The sequence below is a fragment of the Passer domesticus genome, chromosome 9 (assembly GCF_036417665.1).
Source record: "Passer domesticus isolate bPasDom1 chromosome 9, bPasDom1.hap1, whole genome shotgun sequence".
NCBI lineage: Eukaryota > Metazoa > Chordata > Aves > Passeriformes > Passeridae > Passer > Passer domesticus.
Genome location: NC_087482.1, coordinates 13,888,008 through 13,902,483, shown reverse-complemented (window position 1 = coordinate 13,902,483; position 14,476 = coordinate 13,888,008). Strand labels below are relative to the sequence as shown.

Below are 14,476 nucleotides of genomic sequence, written 5' to 3'. Positions count from 1 at the left end.
GGGGCACAGCCCTGGGCCCGGCCCCTTCCCTCTCTGCTCTTCTCTGTGGCTGCACAGAGCACACGGAAGGACACACTGGCATTGCACACGGGAGGAAGACTGAAAGATCAATGCTCCTTCCTCCCAATGACAGCGATCCTGTGGGATTCCTCAGGGCTCCAGAAGGGAGCAGGGCAAGATTTTCAGAATCCTTCACCCTTAAATAATGTTAAGGGAAATGGCTTATGAGTGAGCTCTTGTCACATTGACACTGATTATTCTGTCAAGAAAGGCACACGGAGGAATAACCTCCAGCATCCTCCAGGAATTTCAAGCCATTTTCCAGCAGGGCTTCAAAAAAATCCAAGTCATGATTCCAGTCTAGAAGGGAGCAGAGATCAGAATGATCTCAGTGGCATTCTGGGATCCCCTTCTGCCACAGAGAACTGGGCACTGCCAGGGGGTCGGCTAAGGCCGTGGGAGCCAGATGCGAATTGACATGCCCATAGTTGCACAGGGGCCTGGGGAGCTCTGGGCTGGCTCCTGGTCACTCTCCACACTCTTTCCCTGCCCTCAGCAACATCCCTGGGAGGGGTGGCTGGAGTAGCCCAGGGCCCCGGGGCTCTCTCCCTCACACACAGAGGAAATCCTCCCTAAAGCACGGGGGCAAACTGCAGCAGGCAGTGCCACCGCTATCCCTCCATCCCTCCCTCTGTCCCTCCTGCCCTCCTTCTGCGGCGACAGCTCCCAGATCCAAGAGCAAACAGCCAGGCCCTCTTAGGACACACTGGAGCCTTGCTCTCCCCCTCTGTCCATTCCCCACCGTGGGCACCCTGTGCAGTCACTGCCAGGTTTCAGGACGTGTCTCCCATGGAGGGTCCCCAGCAGGACTGCTCAGTACCCGAGTGCCCTGAGCCTGCTCGGGATAATTCCCCTGGGCTGTGCCGCTCTAGTCCAGGCTGTGCCCGCACTGCCAAGCAGCAGAGAGGGCAGCTCAAGCCTCAGCAGGGCTCAGGCCCAGAGGCACAGCAATTACCTCCTGTGCCTGTGCCTGGCATGGCCTCTCTTCCTGCAGCAGAGGCTGGCACAGAACCACTGCTTCCTCCGGCAAATGCTTCCTTCTGCACAGGCTCAAAATCCAATTCTGGAGAAAGGAAAGGCACAGCTGGATCAGGTGGAGTTGTTTCCATTTGGGAGGTGACATCCTCAGGAGGCAATAGTTATCAAAAAAATTTATAAGGATCAGGAAAGGTCCACGGTCTTGGGTCTGGGCCAGAGCACTTCCTCCTCCAAATAGCTGTGTCTCCTGATCTGCTCAGAGACTGGGAAATCGCAGGAGATCTCAGGCCCATGGTGCAGTTTGGGCTGCCTGTCAGCTGATGCCCAATGCCTTCCTACAGAGGCTGGGCAGAAGCTGCAGCCAGGCCAGACTGGGAAACAGCCCTGCAGCGCGTCAAAGCAGCAGCGGGGCAGCGAGGCTGCCATGGATCCCTTCCTGCTGTGCCGGGCATGGCGTGTCCAGATGTGCTGCCAAAGCCCCTGGCTGCTGACTCCCAGGGGAAGCATGAAGGAATTGCACCCACCTTGTCTTCTCTGCAGCATTTCCTTCAGCATTTGCCACATGATTTCAAATGGGTTCTGGAATTTCTTGTCTGCCATGCCTTTGGTCGCTTCTGGTGGAGGACCTTAAGAGAAAGTAGTTCCATTTCCCAGGAATGGATCCCACAAAAGCAGGGCTCAGCCTGTGGGTCAGCAGGGACACACTACTCACTCCTGTGATGGGAGCTGGGCTTGAGTGCAGCATCCAAGGTAGCAGCTGGAGAAGCTGGAGAAGTCTTCCCTGTAGACACATCTGTAACAAAACAGCCCCAGCAGCTTCTGTCACCTGGTTCCTGCCCACTTGTCTACAATTCTTCCTTGGTGGCACACTTAGAACATACCTGTAGGAGGCTGCAAGGGCTTCAAAACTTTATTCATCCAAGCTGATGGAGAAGCCTTCCCAACACCCTCATCTAGAATGGAGCACAGATGAGAACACTTTCCAGGGTGTGCTGGGATCTCTTTCTGCCACAGGGAACTGGGCACTGCCAGGGAGTCGGGTAAGGCCATGGGAGCCAGATGTGAATAGACATGGCCAAAGCTGCCCAGGGGCCTGGGGAGCTCGGGGCTGGCTGCTGGCCACTCTCCACACTCTTTCCCTGCCCTCAGCAACATCCCTGGGAGGGGCGGCTGAAGCACCGCAGGGCCCTGGGGTTCTCTCTTCACATACAAAAGAAATCCTCCCTAAAGCCCCAGGGAAAACTTGAGCAGGCAGTGCCACAGCTATCCCTCCATCCCTCCCTCCCTCCCTCCTGCCCTCCTTCTGCGGCGACAGCTCCCAGATCCCAAGGGCAAACAGCCAGGCCCTCTCAGGACACACTGGAGCCTTGCTCTCCCTCTCTGTCCTTTCCCCACTGTGGGCACCCTGTGCAGTCACTGCCAGGTTTCAGGACATGTCTCCCATGGAGGGACCCCAGCAGGACTGCTCAGTGCCCGAGTGCCCTGAGCCTGCTCGGGATAATTCCCCTGGGCTGTGCCGCTCTAGTCCAGGCTGTGCCCGCACTGCCAAGCAGCAGAGAGGGCAGCTCAAGCCTCAGCAGGGCTCAGGCCCAGAGGCACAGCAATTACCTCCTGTGCCTGTGCCTGGCATGGCCTCCCTTCCTGCAGCAGAGGCTGGCACAGAACCACTGCTTCCTCCTGGAAGTTCTTCCTTCTGCACAGGCTCTCCTTTCATTTCTGGAGAATGGAGAAGAGACAGCTGGATCAGATGGAAACATTCCTGACTGGCAATGGGGATGGGGACAATTTCAGGAGGCATCACTTGTGAAAGGAATGGATAAGGATCAGAAAACACCCAGGATTTTGGGACAACCCAAGGCTGCTTCCTTCCCCAAACTGCCCAAACATCTGATCTGCCTGGACACCAGGAAATTGCAGGGGATCTGAGGGTGGGCATGGCCTGTGGTGCAATTGGGGCTATCTGACAGCTGATGCCAAATGCCTTCCTGCAGAGGCTGGGCAGAAGCTGCAGCCAGGCCAGGCTGGGAAACAGCCCTGCAGGGCGTGAAAGCAGCAGCGGGGCAGCGAGGCTGCCATGGATCCCTTCCTGCTGTGCCGGGCACGGCGTGTCCAGATGTGCAGCCAAAGCCCCCGGCTGCTGGATCCCAGGAGCAGCATGAGGCAAATGCACCCACCTTGCCTTCTCTGCAGACATTCCTTCAGCATTTTCCACATGACTTCTAATGGGTCCTGGAATTTCTTGCCTGCCATGCCTTTGGTCTCTCCTGTCGTAGGACCTTAAGAGAAAGTAGTTTTATTTCCCAGCAATGGATCCCACAAAAGCAGGGCTCAGCCTGTGGGGTCATCAGGGACACACTACTCACCCCTGTGATGGGAGCTGGGCTTGAGTGCAGCATCCAAGGTAGGAGTTGGTGAGGTCGTCCCTGCAGACACATCTGTAACAAAACAGCCACAGAAGCTTCTGTCACCTGGTCCTGACCAGTCAGTCAAACATTACGCCTTGGTGGGACTGTGAGAACATACCTGCAGAATGCTCAGACGGCTTCACAACTTCAGAGCGCCAGGCTAATGGAGAATCCTTCCCAGCCTCCCAGTCTGGAAGCAAGCCAAGATGAGAACTGTTTCCATTGTGTGCCAGGGCTGGCTCTGGCCCTGGGCTGGCGGCAGGGCACCCGCTCGGGGCTGCTCCTGTGCCTTGGGCCTCTGGGCACTCAGGGCCAGCTCCGCAGCAGCTGCAGCGCCAGGGACGTTGCTGCACCAGTCCCGTTTCCCCGGGACTCTGAACCAGCTCCAGAGGCCTGGAAGCCGAGGCGCCTCCAGCTTTGGCTGCTGCCGGGCTGGGCAAGGGCAGGCCCTGGGGGAAGAGCTGCTGCCACACAGCCCTGGCCAGGGCTGAGCCTGGCACAGCAATTACCTGCTGTGCCTGTGCCCGTGTCTGGAATCGCCTTCCTTCCTGCAACAGGGGCTGGCACCGAAGATGGAGTGCTTCCTTCAAGAAATGCCAACTTCCACTGAAGCACTATGTCCAGCTCTTGAGAAAGGAAGGGAGACAGCTGCATCACATGGGGCTGTTTCCCACTTGGGCGGTGGTAATATTTGTGAAATTTACGGAGCAGGAAAATGGCCAGATTCCAGTGGCATGATGAGAGCACTTCCACCTCCTAACAGACACCCTTTTCCTAATCTGCAGGGCTGGATATTGTGGGGGATCTCAGGGTGTGTTCCAGTTTGGGCTGCCTGTCAGCTGATGCCAAACGCCTTCCTACAGAGGCTGGGCAGAAGCTGCAGCCAGGCCAGACTGGGAAACAGCCCTGCAAGGCGTGAAAGCAGCAGCGGGGCAGCGAGGCTGCCATGGATCCCTTCCAACTGTGCCGGGCACGGCGTGTCCAGATGTGCAGCCAAAGCCCCCGGCTGCTGAGTCCCAGGGGAAGCATGAGGGAAATGCACCCACCTTGTCTTGTCTGCAGGGGTTCCTTCAGCTCTTGCCTCATCTGTTTGGATGGCTCCAGGGATATCTTATCTGTTGTATCTTGGATTTTCCCTGTTGGAGTACCTTAGAGAAAAATATTTCCATTTCCCAGGAATGGATCCCAGAAAAGCAGGGTTCAGCCTGTGGGGTCAGCTGGGACACACTACTCACCCCTGAGATGGGAGCTGGGCTTGAGTGCAGCATCCAAGGTAGCAGCTGGAGAAGCTGGAGAAGTCTTCCCTGTAGACACATCTGTAACACAACAGCCCCAGCAGCTTCTGTCACCTGGTTCCTGCCCACTTGTCTACAATTCTTCCTTGGTGCCACGCTGACAACATACCTGCAGGAGGCTCCAAGGGCTTCAAAACTTTATTCTTCCAAGCTGATGGAGAAGCCCTCCCAGACACCTCATCTAGAATGGAGCACAGATGAGAACATTTTCCAGGGTGTGCTGGGATCCCCTTCTGCCACAGAGAACTGGACACTGCAAGGGGGTCGGGTAAGGCCGTGGGAGCCAGATGTGAATAGACATGGCCAAAGGTGCACAGGGGCCTGGGGAGCTCTGGGCTGGCTCCTGGTCACTCTCCACACTCTTTCCCTGCCCTCAGCAACATCCCTGGGAGGGGTGGCTGCAGCAGTGCAGGGACCTGGAACTCTCCCCCTCACACACAGACGAAATCCTCCCTAAAGCATGGGGGAAAACTGCAGCAGGCAGTGCCACAGCTATCCATCCTGCCCTCCCTCTGTCCCTCCTGCCCTCCTTCTGTGGGGAAACCCCCCAGATCCCAAGGGCAAACAGCCAGGCCCTCTCAGGACACACTGGAGCCTTGCTCTCCCCCTCTGTCCTTTCCCCACCGTGGGCACCCCGTTCAGTTACTGCCAGGTTTCAGGACATGTCTCCCCCAGAGGGACCCCAGCAGGACTGCTCAGTGCCCGAGTGCCCTGAGCCTGCTCGGGATAATTCCCCTGGGCTGTGCCGCTCTAGTCCAGGCTGTGCCCGCACTGCCAAGCAGCAGAGAGGGCAGCTCAAGCCTCAGCAGGGCTCAGGCCCAGATGCACAGCAATTACCTCCTGTGCCTGTGCCTGGCATGGCCTCGCTTCCTTCAGCAGAGGCTGGCACGGAACCACTGCTTCCTCCGGGAAATGCTTCCATCTGCACAGGCTCTCCTTTCATTTCTGGAGAATGAAAAAAAGACAGCTGGATCAGATGGAAACATTCCTCATTGGGAATGGGCCATGGATCCCATCCCGCTGTGCCGGGAGCCATGCGTTCAGATGTGCAGCCAAAGCCCCCGGCTGCTGAGTCCCAGGGGAAGCATGAGGCAAATGCACCCACCTTGTCCTCCCTGCAGCATTTTCTTCAGCACTTGTCTCGTCTGTTTGGATGGTTCCAGGGATATCTTCTCTGTTGTGTCCTGCATCTTCCTCTTCGGAGGAACTTAGAGAAAAATATTTCCATTTCCCAGGAATGCATCCCACAAAAGCAGGGCTCAGCCTGAGGGGTCAGCAGGGACACACTATTCACCCCTGCCATGGGAGCTGGCCTTTTGTGCAGCATCCAAGGTAGGAGTTGGTGAGGTCGTCCCTGCAGACACGCCTGTAACACAACAGCCACAGAAGCTTCTGTCACCTGGTTCTTACCAGTCAGTCAAACATTACGCCTTGGTGGGACAGTGAGAACATACCTGCAGAATGCTCAGAGGGCTTCACAACTTCAGAGCGCCAGGCTAATGGAGAATCCTTCCCAGCATCCCAGTCTGGAAGCAAGCCAAGATGAGAACTGTTTCCATTGTGTGCCAGGGCTGGCTCTGGCCCTGGGCTGGCGGCAGGGCACCCGCTCGGGGCTGCTCCTGTGCCTTGGGCCTCTGGGCACTCAGGGCCAGCTCCGCAGCAGCTGCAGCGCCAGGGACGTTGCTGCACCAGTCCCGTTTCCCCGGGACTCTGAACCAGCTCCAGAGGCCTGGAAGCCGAGGCGCCTCCAGCTTTGGCTGCTGCCGGGCTGGGCAAGGGCAGGCCCTGGGGGAAGAGCTGCTGCCACACAGCCCTGGCCAGGGCTGAGCCTGGCACAGCAATTACCTGCTGTGCCTGTGCCCGTGTCTGGAATCGCCTTCCTTCCTGCAACAGGGGCTGGCACCGAAGATGGAGTGCTTCCTTCAAGAAATGCCAACTTCCACTGAAGCACTATGTCCAGCTCTTGAGAAAGGAAGGGAGACAGCTGCATCACATGGGGCTGTTTCCCACTTGGGCGGTGGTAATATTTGTGAAATTTACGGAGCAGGAAAATGGCCAGATTCCAGTGGCATGATGAGAGCACTTCCACCTCCTAACAGACACCCTTTTCCTAATCTGCAGGGCTGGATATTGTGGGGGATCTCAGGGTGTGTTCCAGTTTGGGCTGCCTGTCAGCTGATGCCAAACGCCTTCCTACAGAGGCTGGGCAGAAGCTGCAGCCAGGCCAGACTGGGAAACAGCCCTGCAAGGCGTGAAAGCAGCAGCGGGGCAGCGAGGCTGCCATGGATCCCTTCCAACTGTGCCGGGCACGGCGTGTCCAGATGTGCAGCCAAAGCCCCCGGCTGCTGAGTCCCAGGGGAAGCATGAGGGAAATGCACCCACCTTGTCTTGTCTGCAGGGGTTCCTTCAGCTCTTGCCTCATCTGTTTGGATGGCTCCAGGGATATCTTATCTGTTGTATCTTGGATTTTCCCTGTTGGAGTACCTTAGAGAAAAATATTTCCATTTCCCAGGAATGGATCCCAGAAAAGCAGGGTTCAGCCTGTGGGGTCAGCTGGGACACACTACTCACCCCTGAGATGGGAGCTGGGCTTGAGTGCAGCATCCAAGGTAGCAGCTGGAGAAGCTGGAGAAGTCTTCCCTGTAGACACATCTGTAACACAACAGCCCCAGCAGCTTCTGTCACCTGGTTCCTGCCCACTTGTCTACAATTCTTCCTTGGTGCCACGCTGACAACATACCTGCAGGAGGCTCCAAGGGCTTCAAAACTTTATTCTTCCAAGCTGATGGAGAAGCCCTCCCAGACACCTCATCTAGAATGGAGCACAGATGAGAACATTTTCCAGGGTGTGCTGGGATCCCCTTCTGCCACAGAGAACTGGACACTGCAAGGGGGTCGGGTAAGGCCGTGGGAGCCAGATGTGAATAGACATGGCCAAAGGTGCACAGGGGCCTGGGGAGCTCTGGGCTGGCTCCTGGTCACTCTCCACACTCTTTCCCTGCCCTCAGCAACATCCCTGGGAGGGGTGGCTGCAGCAGTGCAGGGACCTGGAACTCTCCCCCTCACACACAGACGAAATCCTCCCTAAAGCATGGGGGAAAACTGCAGCAGGCAGTGCCACAGCTATCCATCCTGCCCTCCCTCTGTCCCTCCTGCCCTCCTTCTGTGGGGAAACCCCCCAGATCCCAAGGGCAAACAGCCAGGCCCTCTCAGGACACACTGGAGCCTTGCTCTCCCCCTCTGTCCTTTCCCCACCGTGGGCACCCCGTTCAGTTACTGCCAGGTTTCAGGACATGTCTCCCCCAGAGGGACCCCAGCAGGACTGCTCAGTGCCCGAGTGCCCTGAGCCTGCTCGGGATAATTCCCCTGGGCTGTGCCGCTCTAGTCCAGGCTGTGCCCGCACTGCCAAGCAGCAGAGAGGGCAGCTCAAGCCTCAGCAGGGCTCAGGCCCAGATGCACAGCAATTACCTCCTGTGCCTGTGCCTGGCATGGCCTCGCTTCCTTCAGCAGAGGCTGGCACGGAACCACTGCTTCCTCCGGGAAATGCTTCCATCTGCACAGGCTCTCCTTTCATTTCTGGAGAATGAAAAAAAGACAGCTGGATCAGATGGAAACATTCCTCATTGGGAATGGGCCATGGATCCCATCCCGCTGTGCCGGGAGCCATGCGTTCAGATGTGCAGCCAAAGCCCCCGGCTGCTGAGTCCCAGGGGAAGCATGAGGCAAATGCACCCACCTTGTCCTCCCTGCAGCATTTTCTTCAGCACTTGTCTCGTCTGTTTGGATGGTTCCAGGGATATCTTCTCTGTTGTGTCCTGCATCTTCCTCTTCGGAGGAACTTAGAGAAAAATATTTCCATTTCCCAGGAATGCATCCCACAAAAGCAGGGCTCAACTTGTGGGGTCAGCAGGGACACACTACTCACCCCTGCCATGGGGGCTGGTCTTGTTGGCAATAACCACCAAAGGACGTATGAATCTCCTCCCTGCAGACACACCTGTAACTCAACAGCCACAGAAGCTTCTGCCATCTCTGCTGATCTGCACGGGCACCACTGAGCCGCAGCAGCGGTGAGGGGATCGTGCAGGGCGCGGGCACACACGTGCATGGTTCTGTGCTGGCACCTGCAGCGCTGCCTCCCTGGCCCAGCTTTGGGCTCTGAGCTGGCAGCTCTCCCAGGGGAAAGGCCTTGACCTACCCTCAGCATCTCCCAGAGCCTCAGTCCTGGATGTGGGGCCTTCACCGGCAGGTTCAGCTGCAAAGAAAGGCAGGACAGAAGAGCTCCTGTGGCACTGCAGGAGATCCTCAGGCTGCCCACAAGGCTCAGTCCCAGGGCAGAGCTCTGGGCCCGGCCTCTTCCCTCTCTGCTCTTCTCTGTGACTGCACAGAGCACACGAAAGGACACACTGGCATTGCACACGGGAGGAAGATTGAAAGCTAAATGCTCCTTCCTCCCAATGACAGTGATCCTGTGGGAGCCCTCAGGGCTCCAGAAGGGAACAGGGCAAGGTTTCCAGATTCTTTCAACCTTAAGATTATGTTAAGGGAAATGGTTTGTAAGTGAGCTTTTGTTGCATTAACCCTGATTATTCACTCAGGAAAGACAGAATGAAAACTTGCTTCCAGCATCCTCCGGGAACTTCAAACCATGCTTCATCAGGACTTCCTGAAAACCCATGTCACGATTCCAGTCTAGAAGGGAGCAGAGATCAGAACCATTTCCATGGTGTGCTGGGATCCCCTTCTGCCACAGGAGACTGGGCAATGCAGGGGTGTTGGGTAAGGCTGTGGGAGCTAGATGTGAATGGAGATGGCCAAAGCTGCACAGGGGCCTGGGGAGCTCTGGGCTGGCTCCTGCTCACTCTCCAACCTCTTTGCAGGCCCTTTGCAACATCTCTGGAGGGGTGGCTGGAGTAGCCCAGGGCCCGTGGGGTCTCTCTCCCTCCCACAGAGGAAACCCTCCCTAAAGCCCTGGGCAAAACCATCCCCAGCGCTTCCCAGGGAGCAGGGAGCGCTGTCCCGGGAAAGGGCAGCCAGGCTGCCGGCTCACCTGCTCGCCGCGCTTGCAGCGGAGCAGCCTGGGCAGCCCTGGCAGGCAGGGCCACGGCCAGGAGCAGCAGGAGTAGGAGGCGCAGAGCAAGGGCCATGGTGCCTTGTCCTCCCCCACTCCCGTAGCTCTTGCTGCCACCGCTGTCCCGACACCGCTGTCCCAATGTCAGCACCGCTGCTGCCACCGCCGCTGCTGCCGCAACAGTTGTGCTCAGGAACTGACTGCTGGCTCCTTGTGCTGCTGTGCAACCACGGGGCTCTGGCACCTCTGGCACCTCTGTGACCTCAGGGCCTGCTGTGACCTCAGCCTGCTGTGACCCCAGAGCCCTTCTGTGACCTCATGGCCTTAGCTGTACCCCCAGAGTGTGCCCCCATCTGTATGAATGGACTGCCCTGATTGTTTTGCTTTATCACAGTTCCATTGCTCAGAAAAACCTTATTTTTCACCTGCTGACATTGCTGGTCAGGCTGTGTCCCTGGAGATGCTCTTGGTGTCTTTCCTATTTTCCTGGGCATGCCACTGGAGGAGGTCCAGTCCGAGATGGTCCCATGGAAGGAAATGTGCCCTCAGCCCAGGGATGCTCAGCATGGGCTCCCCCATCCCCCCGGGGCCCTGCCACTGGTCACAGCAGCCCCTGCCTGGCTCCTGCCTGCCCACCCCGTGGCCATCCCCAGCTGTCCCTGGGCACGCAGCTCAGCCAGTGCTGATCCTGGCTGGGCTTTGCTGCTGCTACCACCCGGACACTGGGGTGACAGCTCCATCTCTGTATTACAAGAGAAGAGCTGGGCCAAGCCCTGCCCACCTTCAGTAGGGGTCAGAGAGCAGGGCCAGTGCCTTCAGGGGCAGAGGACCTTGTCTGGCTGGAGGCAGCATCTGCACAGCAACAAGCTGTTAAAGCAGCTGGCACAGGGACATCGGGCATAAGCATGGAGATGGGAAATGTCTGCTCCAGTTGTCCCAGACTGAGGTGTTTGGCCATTCCTGTAAAGCTGCAGATGGACACCTGTTGAGACAGGAGGTGGCTGAGGCCCCAGTTGCAGCTGGCACACAGGGACCCTCCTGCACTGCAGGAGATGCCCACCGTGCTCAAAGTTTGCCTCTGAAGACAGAGAGGTGAGCTTGTGAGAAATCCCAGAAAATATCAGGGAAAAGGTTTTAAGTTGGTTGTTGTCACTAGGTACAAATCTCCAGTGAGAAAAGAGCCTCTCCAGTACACTGGGTGTCTTGTCATGATTTTATTCTTCTTAGAGCAAAGATTACCAATTAAACGCAATTTTATTTTTTATTCTACAAGTGTAAAAGTGTTCTAAATTTTTCTAATTCGAAAAGTATTTTGAAGAATCCTAAAGGACAATAGAAAAATGTAAGAAATATTTGGGGATTTTTTTCCTATGAAAAATAATGCTGAATATTTCTAAAAATTTCTAATATGTCAAAATGTAAAACAAAGACAAAATGGGGTCGCTTTTTCTCAGGAGTCCTATATGTGGTTGCTGGCTGCCCCTCCTGGCTGTGCCAGACAATCAGCTCAGCCAGTGCTGGTGGTAGCACACAGACACAGGAGCTGAAGCCCAAAGATGTTGCTGGGCTCAGGCCCTTCCCTGGCAGGAGGGCTGCAGCATCTGTCCTGGCTGGACACTAGGAGCAGCACCTCTGGGGACAGAGGCTCCTGTTCTGGGTGGTGGTGGCAGCAGCATGTGCCCAGCAATGAGCTGGTCATGCAGCCATGGCAGGGACAATGGGCACTGGCACGGAGATGCAAGAGGACAGGCCCAGTTCTCCATGACTGAGGCCTTTGGCCGGTCTTGTGAAGCTGCAGAGGCGCTCCTGTGCAGAGAGGAGGTGGCTGAGGCCCCAGCTGCCAGTGGCACACAGGGACCCTCCTGCACAGCAGGGCCCAGAGCTGGCAAGGCTCCCCAGCACGGCTGGAGCTGCTGGCACAGCTGGGCCCAGCTGGACAGCTGCCCCTTATTGCTGGATCTGGATCTATGTAGAAATCACGAACAGGACAGTACTACTCAGGAATGTGCTTTGAGCAGTTTCATTTTCCAGCATCAGTCTCATTATATGGTTATGACAATGGGAAGATGCAAGCATCTCACAACCCAAGCAGCAGACCAAGAACTTAATGTTGCAACTTACTTTAAAAGTTTCCTGGACAATACAAAACCCAAAACCTGTTTGGATGGATTCAGAATGCTCTGACAGGATCATGCAACAGAATCCTTCAAATTCCTCACAACCGTGTCCATGTGCCAGTAAAAGAAAATCCACTGCTGCTCTCTTTTGAAAGGTAGCATGTCTAACACTATTAACATCTGTCAGCATATCACTGATTACAGTGGATGTGGCATTAGTTTCTTTACTCAGCCAACATTCAACTCCATCTCATTGTTTCAATGCCCTTGCTGAAGTCAGTTGGGGTAAAAACAAACTTGCTGGAACCCTTTTTAGCATCATTCTAAGGCATGAAATCACTCTTACAATTCTCATCATAGTGATGAGCGGATCTTGTTCCCCTATGTTTCTTCTTAATGACTGCTTTAGCAGTAGGTGCTATCACAGTGAGCATGCCAATGCTACATGGGCCACCTTCAAGGCGTGATGGAAAGCCTTGCCAAGCCCTATCTCCACAAATGAGCCCATATCCTTTTGGCAATTGTCAAGAACATTGGTCAGCCTCGGAAAGCACATCCCAACTGTCTGAATCACTACACTAAAAACTTGAATTTCTGTATGCAAAATAATGGGGACTAACATTGTACTTTGGAAGGTCGCCTTCGGGTCAGAAGCTGTCAACGTAAGGCAAAAGTCCATTGTGAAAGAACCAAGGATTTCTAATTCTTGGGGTTCAGACACTGCTTTGGGAAGTTCCTTGGCCCAAATGTTCCAATTCAGTGCAGGATTGCTCTCATTGTCAATTTCACTAGGCTTACTATTAAATTGTTTTTCAATCAAAGGCAAATCCTTTACTGGCACACCAACTGGACAGGTTTTCTGCTTCTGAATTAGACAAGCATATGATATCTGAGCCTGTTGCCTTGGCTAAGGTCACCCAAACATTTGTTTTCAGTTGTTCTACAGGCAAATTTGCACTACAAGAAACAATTAAAACCAACTAACACTAGTGTATCACTCAATTTCGTTCCATCCTTTTAGTGAGCATATTTTTGGCAAAAGATCTTCCTATATATCTCAATTTAAAAACTCTGCTTTTGACCTTTAAAAAGAATTTCACCTTTGAAAATCCAGTAGAGGGAGATCTATAATGTAACAAAACAAAACCCACACTTTTGCCAAAAAGATTCTACGAAACACACAATTGACACATTGATAAATAGCATACAATCAGACTTTGCAGGTTCCAGGGATGAACAAGGAATGCCAGGCGTGGCCCGTGATGCCTCTGTTGGGCTCACGTCTGCGTGCTCGCTTCCACGGCCTTGGACTCGCCAACACGTTCTGGGGTGCGATACGGTTTGACGTTTTTGGCTGGGACCCACTTAATTCCTGCACCTGTAGAGACAGGAGCACACCATTTGCCCCAAGTGATTAAGCCAAAAAGACCTCCAATTTGTCCAGTCTCAGGGTTTCTAATTAAAACAGGGGGATTTTCTTTCCGTTTTATCTGTCTATTATTTGAAAAATGCCTAAAAATTGGTGGATCGGGTTCTGCAACATAGCTGTTTAAAAAATTCAAAACATAGAAAGCTTTGTTCAACCTCATCTGTGGTGTGACCTCTACTCCCCCTTCTGTCGATGAAGAATATGTTTTAATGTTTGATGTGTTGTCTCAATAATTGCTTGACTTGTGGGAGAATGAGGAATACTAAAGTTGTGATGAACACTTAATTTTTTTAAAATGTGGCTAATTTTTGAGATCTATATGCAGGACTATTGTCAGTTTTTCCTTCTTGGGGTACACTTAATGAAGCAAAAGCTTGCAAAAAAGGTTGACAGGCATGATTACTTGTTTTACTTTTGTGAGCAGAAGTAAAAACTGTGCAAGAGAACATGTCTACTGAAACATGTATATTTTTAAATGTACCAAAGGAAGGATATTTAGTGATATCCGTTTGCCATAACTGCAGGCTTTGTAAGCTTTGTGGGTTGACTGCTCTTGTAGAAACAGGAGGCTGCAGAAGCTGACTGAGTGTAAGTACTGACGATAGCCTTAGCTTCACTTTTGGAAATTTGAAACATTTGCACAAGTGCTTGTGCGTTTTGGTGAAAAAAGGCATGACTCAGTTTTCCTTATTCAAAAATGTTTGGTAAAGTGTTTGAAATAACCATTGTCAGGTTTTGTGCTCCTGCGTTTCCTTCCACTAAAAATCTAGGAAGCAAGGAATGAGCCCTAATGTGAGAAACAAAATATGGATTAGTTCTAGATTGCAAAGTTGTATAAAGACATGAAAGCCAACGATATAAAGTGTCATTATTAACATTCTTTAAACTGATCTTTCTATTCTTTGAACTACATTACCAACATAACATCTTCTAGAACTGATCTTTCTATTCTTTGAACTACATTAGCAACATAACATCTTTTGGAACTGATCTTTCTATTCTTTTAACCACATTAGCAACATAAGCAGAATCTGTGATTAAATTAAAAGGTTGTAGAAAGAGATGAAAAGCCCAAACTACAGCAGCAAGCTTAACAATTTGAGGAGATCCTTCTACTATTG

General features: G+C 53.7%; 2 long non-coding RNA genes across 2 annotated transcripts; both read right to left on the bottom strand.

The window, feature by feature from the left end:
- Positions 1–4,841: 4,841 nt before the first annotated feature.
- Positions 4,842–5,946, bottom strand: LOC135307663 (uncharacterized). The gene is made up of 3 exons (XR_010368355.1): positions 5,844–5,946; positions 5,576–5,683; positions 4,842–4,919 (listed from the first exon to the last, which is right to left on the bottom strand). It is a non-coding gene; the product is annotated as an uncharacterized LOC135307663 (long non-coding RNA).
- Positions 5,947–7,472: 1,526 nt separating this feature from the next.
- Positions 7,473–8,736, bottom strand: LOC135307660 (uncharacterized). Its single transcript, XR_010368351.1, has 4 exons — positions 8,664–8,736; positions 8,475–8,576; positions 8,207–8,314; positions 7,473–7,550 (listed from the first exon to the last, which is right to left on the bottom strand). It is a non-coding gene; the product is annotated as an uncharacterized LOC135307660 (long non-coding RNA).
- Between the last annotated feature and the right edge of the window lie 5,740 nt (positions 8,737–14,476).